This window comes from Molothrus ater, chromosome 3 (assembly GCF_012460135.2).
Source record: "Molothrus ater isolate BHLD 08-10-18 breed brown headed cowbird chromosome 3, BPBGC_Mater_1.1, whole genome shotgun sequence".
Lineage (NCBI taxonomy): Eukaryota > Metazoa > Chordata > Aves > Passeriformes > Icteridae > Molothrus > Molothrus ater.
Genome location: NC_050480.2, coordinates 110,287,759 through 110,299,957, shown reverse-complemented (window position 1 = coordinate 110,299,957; position 12,199 = coordinate 110,287,759). Strand labels below are relative to the sequence as shown.

General features: G+C 50.5%; 2 long non-coding RNA genes across 2 annotated transcripts; both read right to left on the bottom strand.

Moving 5' to 3' along the window:
• Positions 1 to 217: 217 nt before the first annotated feature.
• On the bottom strand, positions 218 to 1,545 carry LOC118684529 (uncharacterized). The gene is made up of 3 exons (XR_004979856.1): positions 1,444 to 1,545; positions 809 to 896; positions 218 to 272 (listed from the first exon to the last, which is right to left on the bottom strand). It is a non-coding gene; the product is annotated as an uncharacterized LOC118684529 (long non-coding RNA).
• A 9,336-nt stretch (positions 1,546 to 10,881) lies between these two features.
• LOC129046639 (uncharacterized) lies at positions 10,882 to 11,272 on the bottom strand. The gene is made up of 2 exons (XR_008508277.1): positions 11,214 to 11,272; positions 10,882 to 11,047 (listed from the first exon to the last, which is right to left on the bottom strand). It is a non-coding gene; the product is annotated as an uncharacterized LOC129046639 (long non-coding RNA).
• Between the last annotated feature and the right edge of the window lie 927 nt (positions 11,273 to 12,199).

Genomic DNA, 12,199 nt, shown 5'->3' with positions numbered 1-12,199 from the left:
AGCTCCAAACCCTCAAAAAAAAAGACTTCTCGATTGCTTTTTGAACATCTCTCTCAAAACATAAATGCAGGAGAATATTTATCATGAATTGTCAAGAAAGAAATACTAAAAATATTTTTCTGTGGGAAAAAGGGAAAACTCAGCCAGGAAATCCAGATCTTACCTTTTGCAGCACACGGCCATGTCTGAACATCTTCCAATAGTTCTTAGAGGGGGACGACATCTTACAGAAGAACAAAATCCTCCTCTCTGATTGCATTGAATTCTACTCCCTGTTCCCATGGGGAAAGACACACAGAGAATAATTACAGCAGTAATCTGGCAGAGCAGGGTGTGCTTGCAGTCCTGCCTGTGCCATGATTCATGGGGCCTCTGATGAGCAGTCCTTGTCCAGCCCTTGCAGGGATCATCCCTTGGGGTTATGAGGATTTGGGACACTCAGTCTGATGAACCACTGGATAAGAAGTGTCACCTTTGTGCCCCAAGAAACCCCCCTGTTCAAACACCTCCTGGGGCTCTCTGCCATCCCTGTGCAGGGCAAGACTCTCCTAAAGAGGAATAGCTGGGTGCAGGCTTGGAGCCTCAAAACCAAACCCCTTCTCAACCCACAGAACAAGCCAGGTTTTTTTCCCATGGGGTCTCTCCACCCTACATCAGTGTCCAGTTGGGAACTCACTCAAAAACCAGCTTTGACCTCGATACCCCATTACCTTCTCATTACTCCTACAAACTCAGTCACTTCCAGGGACACTGAATTACCATTGGTACAGGCTCACACTTTCCCCCATTTCCCCTCTTCCCCTCTCACCTGCAGCACCCCGGACCAACAGGAGGAGCAGGGGGAAGAGCAGGAACAGGATCTTCATGGCTGCTGCCTCTTCTGGGTCTTCACAGGGCTGCAGAGGGGACACCAAGGCAATGGGGACATGCAGGACGCTGGGTGGTGCAGAAACCTGGGCTCTGGTTCACCAAACTGTGGCTGCTTCCAGCCACAGTTGATGATGGTTCCTCTACCTTTGTCTTTAGAACAATTCTTAGGTCTGTGCCACCCTTCAGTACCTGGGGTATTACGCTATGTCTTGGTCTATAGGAAATCAGTGACCTAAGAGGATTCATTCCCATGACCTTTCTCAGAGCTCTTCCAAAGACCTTTCCCTAGAGCACAGACCTGAGACCGACAGTTGCCAATTCAAACCAAATAAATGACCAGTGAAACTGGGGAGAGGGAGATAAAATTGCTTATGGAATTACTGAAAGCCTGAAATCATGGGAAATCTCTCTACTGCTGTGGGAATAGAATCTCGTTCCTTTCCTAGGCAAAGTCCCCATTCCCCCAGCAAAGATCTTGACTCCTTCCTGCACCATCAAGGCACCATTCCAGTCTCTCCTGTACTTAGGAAACTTCAGGTCCACTTCCCACAAGTTCTGGTCTCTTAGACTCACCTGAAGGCTCTTATTCTCTTTCCAGTGTCGCAGTTTAACAAAGTCTGGTTTTCAATTGGTGTGCGGTCCACAGGCCGTGGGGGTGGTTCCCTGTGGGGAGCCAGCAGAGCCAATCAGCTGATTAGTTCTGAAGATTGACACCCCGTTCAACCACTTAAAAAAGTTGAACACACCTCCTTGGAGACACATTTGAAAATGAACCATGGGCTGGAAAGGTCTTTTGGCTTCCGGCCTTTGAATGGGAAACTGGCCAGGCCCGGCAGGCCCTGTGTGGCCAGGCCAGCTCGGCCCACAGCAGGACATGGCATGGCTGAGATTTCTGCCCTCTGAGGGGTGGTGAGCAGGCTGAGATTTCTGCCCTCTGAGGGGTGGTGAGCGGCTGCTGAGATTTTTGCCCTCTCGGGGGTGGTGAACAGCTGCTGAGCCCCTCATCAGGGAGCTCGCCAGGCCCTTTCCTGATGGGGCAGCTCAGGCCCCTTTCCAGTGGGGCCAGGCCTCTTTCCCGGCTGTGAAAAACACCAATCACTTGTTTTTAAAATTTAAAAATTTCATAGGAATAAAATAGTTATAAAAATAGTAATAGAATTAGAGTAATAGTATTTTGGACAATTTGAATTAGGACAATATGAGACCATAAAAACAAAGAGTTACAGATGTCCGGGTACCTTTTTCTGGGCAAAATAAGCCCAAAAAAGGACACACGTTAACAGAGGATTGAAACTTAAAAACAACAACCTGTTGCATATTCATACATCTCATACATGATGCATAAATTCCATTCAAATACAGGATTCTGTCTGGTCAGTGTCAGCTTCTTCCTCTGAATCCTGATGGTGTCTTCATGGCTGAGCAAGGCATGAAGAAGTTAATTTCTCCTGATAAGAAAGCAATAAATTCTCTTTCTCTGAAAGATTTAGAGAGAAATCCTGTGGCTGCTATCTTGCTGCGAGTCCTTTCTTTAAAAAATATCTTAGATAGCATAGTTTCTATTTTAACATTACGTTATAACCTAAGACTATATTTAACACATTACTTAAGAAAATTAATACAGCATAACTTTCTAACATAACACATATAATATTCATTTTAATATTTGTGAAAAGCCAATCATAAAATACACATTTTTCACACTGGCGGAACCCCCAGGTCCTTTTTTCCAGCAGCACTGCCGGGCCCTGCCCACTGGGGGCCATTGTGGCATTCGCATTCTCTGGAAAAATCCCTTCAACCAAGATTTTTTCCTGGGAAGCTGAGAAGCCTCAGAGAAAAGGGAAACAATTCTTATTTCATTTGCTTCTCCTGTGTTGTGCTCACACGTGGAATGTGTTTGGAGATTGTTTACCCACAGGTGATTTTTTCATTGGATTCTGGTGAGTTGTTTTCACTCATTGGCCAATCAGGGCCAAGCTGTGTCAGGACTCTGGAAAGAGTCACGAGTTTTCATTATTATATTTTTAGCATTTTGTAACTATCCTTTCTGTATTCTTTAGTATAGTATAATTTAGTATTCTTTAATGTATCATAAAGTAATAAATTAGCCTTCTGAGAACATGGAGTCAGATTCATCATTCCTTCCTTCATTGGGGATCCCAGCAAATACAATAGGTTATACCAGCACTGGGAGCAACCATGCAGCCAGGACCAGCACTGGCTGCCATCAGCTCTGGGGTGGCCCCGAGGCCAGGAGCAGCCAGAGCCAGGACTGGCCACGTGGCTGCTGTCATTCTGGGCTGGGAGCAGCCACGTGGACACGACTGTGTGATTGAAATCAGCACAACCAGGACAAGGGCAAATAGCCGTGGCTGCCTCAGCATGGCTCACAATGAACTTTTTTTAGCTGCTTGTCTTGGTTTGGGAAGACAGCTGCCTGCTAAGGAAGGCAAGAGCCTCCCCTGAAATGGAGAAAATGAACACCCCCGCCCCCCCCCACAAATAGCTATAAATTTTAAATTAAGGGGCTCTCAGGCAACAAAAGTTATGGGAGCAGGAAATAACAGTTCTTTAATAGGGAAGAAAATAAAAGGATAAAAAATAACAATGCAGTACACTAGAACAGCACTGACAGAGTCAGAACACAACCTGACACCTTGTTGGTCAGGGTGTTGGTAGCAGTCCAATTAGAAATGTGGCTGCAGTCTTCCTGGACCTCATATCTGGGTAGCAATGTTTGGCTCCTCCTTCTGGGTGGAGCATCTCCCAATGGGATGCTGTAGTTCTTATCAGTCATGCAGTGACATTCAATAGCCTGTTATCAGCAGAGGTCCCCCTCCTGATGGAGTAGTGATTGTGATCACTCAGAGAGAGATAAGGAAAACTGCCCATTGACAAAAGATAATCTGCCATACAGATGGGAATAGAATACATCTTGCCTTGCAATCTGGAACACTGCTTTTAGCCAGTCATGCTGCAGACAGAGGGACAAAACTGGAAGCAGCAGCTTTTCTTGGTTTTGACATTTTGCATGAAGAAAAGCTGAGTAGAGCTAGTGGCCAGCACGGCTCGCACAGTGTTGGCAGAGACCTCGTGACCAAGAGCGAGAGGCACTGTGAGCGATTTCCCTGATGGAGCCTGGATGGGATCAACCTTTCAGCGCAGAAGAACTCTATAAAAACTTTTTAAATTGATAAAGCTTGAGAACAAATGAGCCTACAAACACTGGTTCTCTGCTGAATCAGGAAAAGGAAAGGTGAAGACACGTTGAGAGAACAACATGAGACACGGAGGTCAGCGAGGAGGGCGTCGAATTCTAGATGGGAGGGGATTGAGGAGATGCCTTAGTTTCTGGGCTGAAATTCTCTATGGTGAAAATACAATTGATATATCAGACTTAGTTTGTTCCCTGTAATTCATGGCATGCATCGGGGGGATGGATGTACCATTCTAACCAGCTATGAGCAGAAGCACCAGTGTTGAAGATGTTGCAGCAGCAGATGTTGCAGTAGCTATGATCCAATGAACAGAGAGAGATGAGAAAGATAAGAAGTTTTGCCCTAGGAATAAAAGAAGAAAACATCTGTTTTCCCAGAGGTGGATGAAGAGAACTTTTGCTTCTATGCTAGAAATGGTCATCCTTAAAATATCACCCCAATAAGTTGACACGGCCCATGAAATCAGCTGTGGAAGAGCTGCAGGGCATTGGGAGGGACTTTCACACTGCAAACAGATTTTCCTTTTCTGAGTGGCTGATTCACTGTGACATTGAAGCCACAAGAGAACTGTTTCTTGTGTAAAGCTCTCCATAGCATGGCAAGAGATACTCCTCTCCCTAAGAGAACTGAAGAAAGACTATTTTAGAGGTGGTAAACTGACTGAAAGTCCCAGGTTTTGTCTCATTACAATGTCAGTGGGAAAGAAAAGAGGTTGTGGGGGGAGGAGAAGTGTTCTGAGGAGTTATTCTGATTTCTTATTATTATTTCTTTTAATTCTGTTAATAAATCGTTCTTTATACCCTTTTAAGTTTTAGCAGCAGAAAATGAGTAAATAATTCTAGTGGATGCATGGGCATTTGGCCAGCATTAGACCCACTGCACCAAGCCATCTCTGATGGCCAAATATTCCACCTGGATGCTTCCAACATTTTGTCTTTTTAGAGACTCTGTGGTGCTGGGATTTGAGCTGAGACCCTGAGTCAGCAGGATTCCAGAGAGAGACCATGCAATCACCTTCCTGACAAAGATCTTGGTGTTGAGGCAGCAGCAAAGCCAAGAGCAATGGCTGTGTGCAGATGGCCTTGGGGCCAGGCAATGCTGCAGTGCCCCAAGCAGGCTGGGTTTATAGCAGTGCTGGTGGGTGGGACAGGCCCCAGTTGCTGCTGGCACAAGTGGCCTGGGCCAAGCCGGGAGTGCCCCATGGCTGTGGGGGTGCTGGGGCTGGCCCTGCTCCCTCCCTGCTGCAGGGCCAGAGGCTGAGGGGCCTCCTGGGGCTGTTGCAATCAATGGCACCGTTGTCCCCATGCAACACCTCTTGTGACACCCGCAGCACAGCGGCACCAGGCTGGGATGGCATGGAACAGATCTGCACTGCAGAGGTGAGGGGAGCTTGTGGTGACAGCTGCAGGGGTCAGTGCCAGGACAGGTGAGCACAGGGAGAGGAAGGGCCATGGCAGGCAGGGATCATCTGAGCATCCCTCACCAAAATGCCCACTTCTGGAAGGCAATGGCAGAGAAAGCCTTTTGGGGGTTAGTGTCTTCTCTAAAGTCACAGCTGAGACTATCAAGGAAATGGCTCAATTAGCACTAGGGAAGGTTTAGACTGGATATTAGGAACAATTTCTTGGAAGAAAGGGAGGTCAAACATTGGGTCAGGCTGCCCAGGGCACTGAAGGAGTAACCGTCGCTGGTAGAATTTCGCAGCCATGTAGATGTGGCACTTGGGGACATGTGTTAGTGCTGGGGGAATGGTAGGACCCAACGATCTCTAAGGGCTTTCCAAACATTAGTAATAAAAAGCCCATTATAACACATTACATTACGTCAAAAACATTATAATACAAACTTTAGTAGTAAATTCTCTGAGTCTATGACTCTTGGGAGGGAAAGTCTTCACTGCAACAGGCAGGGACATAAGTTGCTCCCATGGGCATGTGGACATGGACACACACAGGCATTGATCCACTCAAATCCTAATGCCTGAGGTTTGCTTTGCAGACATGGACAAGTCACTGATTTTGATGGAGCAGTGTTGTCACCCCAGACTGCCTGAGATGGGCAGAGAAAAGACAACACATTTATTACCTGTGTGTACAATTTTGGACATTTTCTGGCCATGCTCAATTTGGAGCCATTTCACAGGTCACCCTAACTCATGAGCTACAGGAGCTACATGACCTCCTCCTCCTGCCTGGTGGCACGGGGTGTGGAGCAGCACAGCCACAGCAGGGAGGGCTGTGTCACAGGAACAGGACAAGGATGAGCAGCAGGGACAGCTCCTGTGGGTCACCATGGCCATGGCCACTCAAGGGACACAGCCCCCAACACAGCTCTGCACATGGAGATGAGGCTGCCAGGGACAAGGGACACCCATAACGAGCAGGATCAGGATAAGGATCCCAATTCCCCAGAGGGAGCATCTGCAGGGCAGCCCCAGCACAGGCAGCCCAGGCAGCCTGGCCCAGCAGGCAGGGCCAGGCTCAGCATCCCCAAAGCACGGCCAGGCAGGAGCATCCCCAGGGACACAGGCGCTGCTCAGCCCCAGCTCCATGCCCAGGGCCTTCTGCTGCCACCAAGGCAGTGGCAGCCCCAGGGGCAGCAGGCACAGCAGCCCTGCAGCAGCAGGACACACAGACACGGCCCAGGCCTGCAATGCCAAAGTGCTCGTCTTTATTCAAGCTGGGAAAAGCAGCCCCTGCCCCAAAGACACCGGGGCTGGCACCACGGGGCTCCAGCCCAGCAGCACCCAGCAGGAGCAGCTGCCACTGCTGCTGCCAGCCCAGCTGGGCACGGCACAGCCACCAAGGCCAGGGGACATCAGCACACGGGTCCAGCAGCCAGAAGGACAGAGGAGGTTCATCTCAAGAATTTCAGGGTCTCATCTCTAGAGTCTGTAGAAAGAAAGGAAACAAGCACATTACTTGGTGTAACTTTCCCTGCCACTGTGTCCCCTGCCCTGCAATGCCCAGGGTGAGGTGCAGCAGAGTCAGGCTCAGGGGAGGTGAGGTGCAGTCCTTAGTGCAGCCAGGTTGCACCTGGCCTATCTCAGTGCTGGCAGCCCTGGCTCCAGGCCTCTGCAGATGCAGCCAGACCGGGATCATGTCCTCAGTGCTGCCCAAGGACAGGGAATGTTTCTTGCTTTGGTAGCTTTGGTGAGTTGGGGAGGCCCTGGCTGACCTGGGGCTGCTGCAGTCTGACTCCCAGGGCAGCTCCAAAAGCCACAAAGGCTTTTCCCTCCCTTCTTTGGCATCTCTCCCACAAGGAATAGATAAGCAGATTATGTTGCAGACATTCACAGAAAATAAATTTGCTACATATTTTATTGTGGACAAAAGAGGGAACTCTGTCCTCAGGCAAGATTCCAGACCTTATCTCTTGCAGCACACACTGTACAGTGTGCATCTTCCAATGGGTCTAGCAGGGAAATTGCATCTCCCATAAGTGCAGAATCCCCCTCTTTGCCTGCATCCAGCTGCATTTTGGGTTTCCATGGGGAAAGAAACATACAGAACAATTAAAGCAGTCATCTGTAATGGCAATGTGTGGTTGCAAAAAGCTGGTGGTGTTTGTGCATTTCTGGCCAGTGGATGGATTCAGCTCCAACCTCCCCACAGCAAAGATCACACACAGGGCAAAAGAACATTCAGTGACACCCCAAGAGGAACAGCTGGGTTCAGTGTGGAAGCCTGAAACCAAACCCCTTCCTGACCCACCAAAGAAGCCAGTATTCTATTTCCATGGGCTCTTTCCACCCAAAGTCTGTGTCCTATAGAACTATCACTGGAGAAATACCTTTCTCCTCAATCCCCCCTTACCTTTGCATCACTCCCACGAAAGTGGTCACTTCCCAGGACATGGAAAACCCCAGTAATGGAGGATCACACCTCTCCCCATCTCCCCACTTTGCCTCTCACCTGAAGCACCCTGGACCAACAGGAGGATCAGGGGGAAGAGCAGGAACAGGATCTTCATGGCTGCTGCCTCTCCTGGGTCTGCACAGAGCTGCAGAGGGGACACCAAGGCAATGGGGACAGGCAGGACCCCAGGTGGGGCAGAAACCTGGGCTCTGTGCTTCACCAAACTGCAGAGGGGCTGCCTCCAGCTACAACAGATGATGTTTCCTCTACTCTCCTCTTAAAAACAATTATTAGTTTTGTGCCACCCTGACAACCTCAGGAGCATTTAATGATATTTCAGTCTCTGGGAAATCCATTACCTCATCTGATCCTTTTCCAGGAGACCCCACAGTCACCTACCTGATGAAGATCTGGGTGTTAAGGCAGCCACAAACCCAACAAGAATCACTGTGTCCAGTGGCCCTCGGGTTCAAGGAGCACTTTTTTGGCCAAAACACTCTGATTTTATATTGTTGCTAACCATAGATAGGGACATTCACTGATTTTTGCTGATACATCTCCCCTTGGCCAATCAGAAAGCCACCCATCCATATGCTGAGGATGCTGGGGCTTCTCCTTTTCCCTCTCTGATGCAACAGCAGAGGCTGAGGGGCCTCCTGGGGCTGTTGCAATCAATGTCACTGTTGTCCCCATGCAACACCTCTTGTGACACCCATGGCACAGAGGCACCCAGGCTGTGGTGGCATGGCATGAACTGCCTGGGATGGACAAAACAGCCTGGTGGGTGCAGGCAGAAGTAGGAGCCTGTCCCAAACAGTCTCTCCTGTGAGCGTAGTGAGGCCTTGGCACAGGTTGCCCAGAGTTTGCTGCCTCATCCCTGGAAGTGTCCAAGGCCAGGTTGGACAGGGCTTGGAGCAACCTGGGATAGTGGAAGGTGTACCTGGTCATGGTGGGGGTTGGAACTGGATGACCTTAAAAGCCTCTTCTTCCCCAAACCATTCTGAGATTCTCTGATAAAATATCTCTCTCTTCCTGTCCTCTCAGTTTGCTTAGGGAGCTGGTGCTTTGTGACACACAGAAACATTCAAAAAATGTTGCTTTCCTTCTCTTTTAGCATCACAAGAACAGCTTCATCCTGGCCAAGGTGACTTGCATTCCACCTGCCAGGAAGTGATAAGCCTAAGGATGCCTTTCTGACATCTACTCAAATAGTCAAGCAGTGCAAAGAGGAAATGCACTCAGGGGAGACCACACCTCACCTCATTCTGTCTGAATCCACTGCTTCTGAAACTGCCCTACTCGGTACAAAATCCACAAATGTGGTTCAGCAGCAGCAAAACGCTGTATAAAAATGGGCAATCTGTGGGAGATTAGTGAAGGAAGGTGCATAGGGCCTTTTCAGGCCTTAGAGGTGTGGGCTTGATCAGGAGAGGTTTTGGATTTATAGGAATTCTGTGATATTTCAGAAAGATAAAGATCAAGCTGGCTTGTGGAGGAAAGATCATGAGAGAGAAAGAAGCAATGTATCCATGGCTGCTTCCTGGCCATGCCCTACATCCTTCTTATTACCTGTCCTACATTCCTAGTGAACTTTATTTGTAACCCTTTTTTGTACAAACAGTTTGTGCCGTGTCTCCAGGGTGCTGGTCCATTGCTCAGAGACACCAAAGCTCCTGGAGCTGGATCCTGGAGAGGAGAATGGAAATTGAGGTTGGATACATCAGGGACACAGGGGCTGGTGTCATCTCTCAGAGAGATGCACAGGATCATGGAATGGTTTGGATTGGAAGGAACTTCAGAATTCATCTCATTCCAACCCCTTCCACTATCCCAGGATGCTCCAAGCCCCATCCAACCTGGCCTTGATGCATGATGGGGACATTCCTCGAGCATCAATCTGTAGAAGTAGGACTAGGTGCCCATTGCTGGGTCCTTGGAATATCTTTGCTCCTGGAGGTTTGGAACCAGACTCAGGACCAGCCCAGAGCCAGCACAGCCAGGGATTGCTGCTTATGGTGTGGAAGTGACTTCTGTAATCCCCACTGCAGGGAGGCCATGGCTGGTGCCAGCCCTGCCATGGGAAGCTGCTCTGACCTGGGAATCTTGTGCTTGACCCCATCAGAGCTGCAGCTTGGCCTTGCTGATCCAGACCCAGACTTGGACCCACAGCTGGCACCCTGATCTGAGCCTGTACCCACAGCAATGCCCAATACCCCAGCAGAGGCTGCTCCCACCCCTGGCTGCCCTCCTCCATGGAGGGGAGCACTGGGTGTCCCCAGCATCCCCGTGGTCACTGCCCCATGGCAGTGCTGGGGCCACCCCCATGGCACCCCTGAGCTGAGCATCCTGGATCTGCACACCAATCATCCACAATGACCCACCTGGGCTCCTAACTGAGCCCCCAGGCCTTGAAACCCTCCCAGCACTGACCCCCAACTCAATCCCAAGCTCCTGAGAAGCCCCATGGCACAGCCATCAGTCCCTATTTCCTCTGGAACAGAATGATTTCTCCCACCCCCCAGATACCCCTGGACCCCACAACACCCCTGGTGCCTCACAGCTGGGGATGGACCCAAGGACACCAGGCCAGTGTGTGTCCCTGTGGAACACTCCCACAAGGACTCCTGACCCAGCTTGGGAGCCAGTGGACAACCAGCAGGTCCCCACTGAAATTAGGGTGATCACAGCCACCCCTCCACCCTGTGTGAGAGGTGCTGGGGTCCCCTTGCTGAGCCACAAGACTGGCATTGGGGTCCCTGTGAGTGTCACCTGTGTCCCCCCTCCCACCACGGGTGGAGATGCTGGTGTGGCTGAGGCCACCATGGAGAGAGGGTGGATGGTGGGACAGTGTTTGTGTGTCCATGTCTGCCAGGAATTCACCCCATCCTCTCTGCCCTTCCCTACACACAGAGGAAAGAGATGCACACCCAGGATACACATCTTGGCAGTGGCAATGACCACCACCTTATATTGGGGACATTGAGGGATGGGATTCCCATGGGATCCAGGTCTGGCTGTGCGGGGTTGCTCCGGGCAGCATCGTCCCGACGGGCTGGTGTCCTGCTCGGGGATCCAGGAGCCCATCAGGGATACCAGCGCCTGTGGGATGGAAAGGTCTGGCAGTGCCTGTCCCACCAGGGCAGCAGTGAGGCTCAGCAGTGCCCTGTGCCCTCGGGCTGCAGAATCCCCGGTTTTCCCCCAGCAGCCTCACCCCGAACGCCAACAGCAGCAGCAGCCTGAGCCCTGCGGGCAGCCCTGAACTCACATCCGACAGCAGAATTCCCGCTCGGAGCAGAGGCCGATGCGGCCGATCCCCGGCGGGCACCTCCGACAGCAGAATTCCCGCTCGGAGCAGAGGCCGATGCGGCCGATCCCCGGCGGGCAGGAGCGGTGGGAGCAGAATCCCCCGCGGCGCTCGCACTCCTGGGCTGATGCTCCAACCGGGGACAGCCCTGCAGGGCACGGAGAGAGGAGATGTCACTGACATCTTCTATGAAAAATCCTTTCCTTAGGATTTTTCCTCCTGAGAAGCTGAGAGGCCTCAAGAACAAAATGTAAACAATGATTATCTGCTGCTGTGGAATGCAGCAGGTGCATCTGTGATTGGTCTCACGCCGTTGTTTCTAATTAATGGCCAATCACAGTGAGCTGTGACAGAGAGTCCGAGCCACAAGCCTTTGTTATCATTCTTTCTTTTTCTATTCTTAGCTAGCCTTCTGATGAAATCCTTTCTTATATTCTTTTAGTATAGTTTTAATATAATATATATCATAAAATAATAAATCAAGCCTTCTGAAACATGGAGTCAGATCCTCGTCTCTACCCTCATCCTAAGACCCCTGTGAACACGGTCACAAGGAGACTTTCAGCCGAGATGCTGAGCACTGCCCCTGGTCCCTGCACGGTCAGCGTCAGCCCAGCTCTGCTTGTCCCCTGGCACAGCTGCTGAGCAGGTGCCTGCAGCAGAAATCCAGGTGAGTTTGTGGCACTTGGATGGGAGCAGTCCCCACACCCCTAAGCAGGCTCTGTGAGAGGTTTCCATCGTGCCTGCTGCCTCCTTCCTGGAGCAAGGGAGAGCTCCAAGGGTAGAAGAAGGATTTCCCTTCCTCCCCGCTCCTCCTCCTCCTCTCCAGCAGGGCTGCTGTGCCCAGTGCTGCTGACTCAGAAATGCAAGGGTCAGGAGGCATGGAGAGGGGTCAAATCCCAGATTTGGAAGGATGAGAGCTTTAATACAATGCCCCAGCGCTGGTG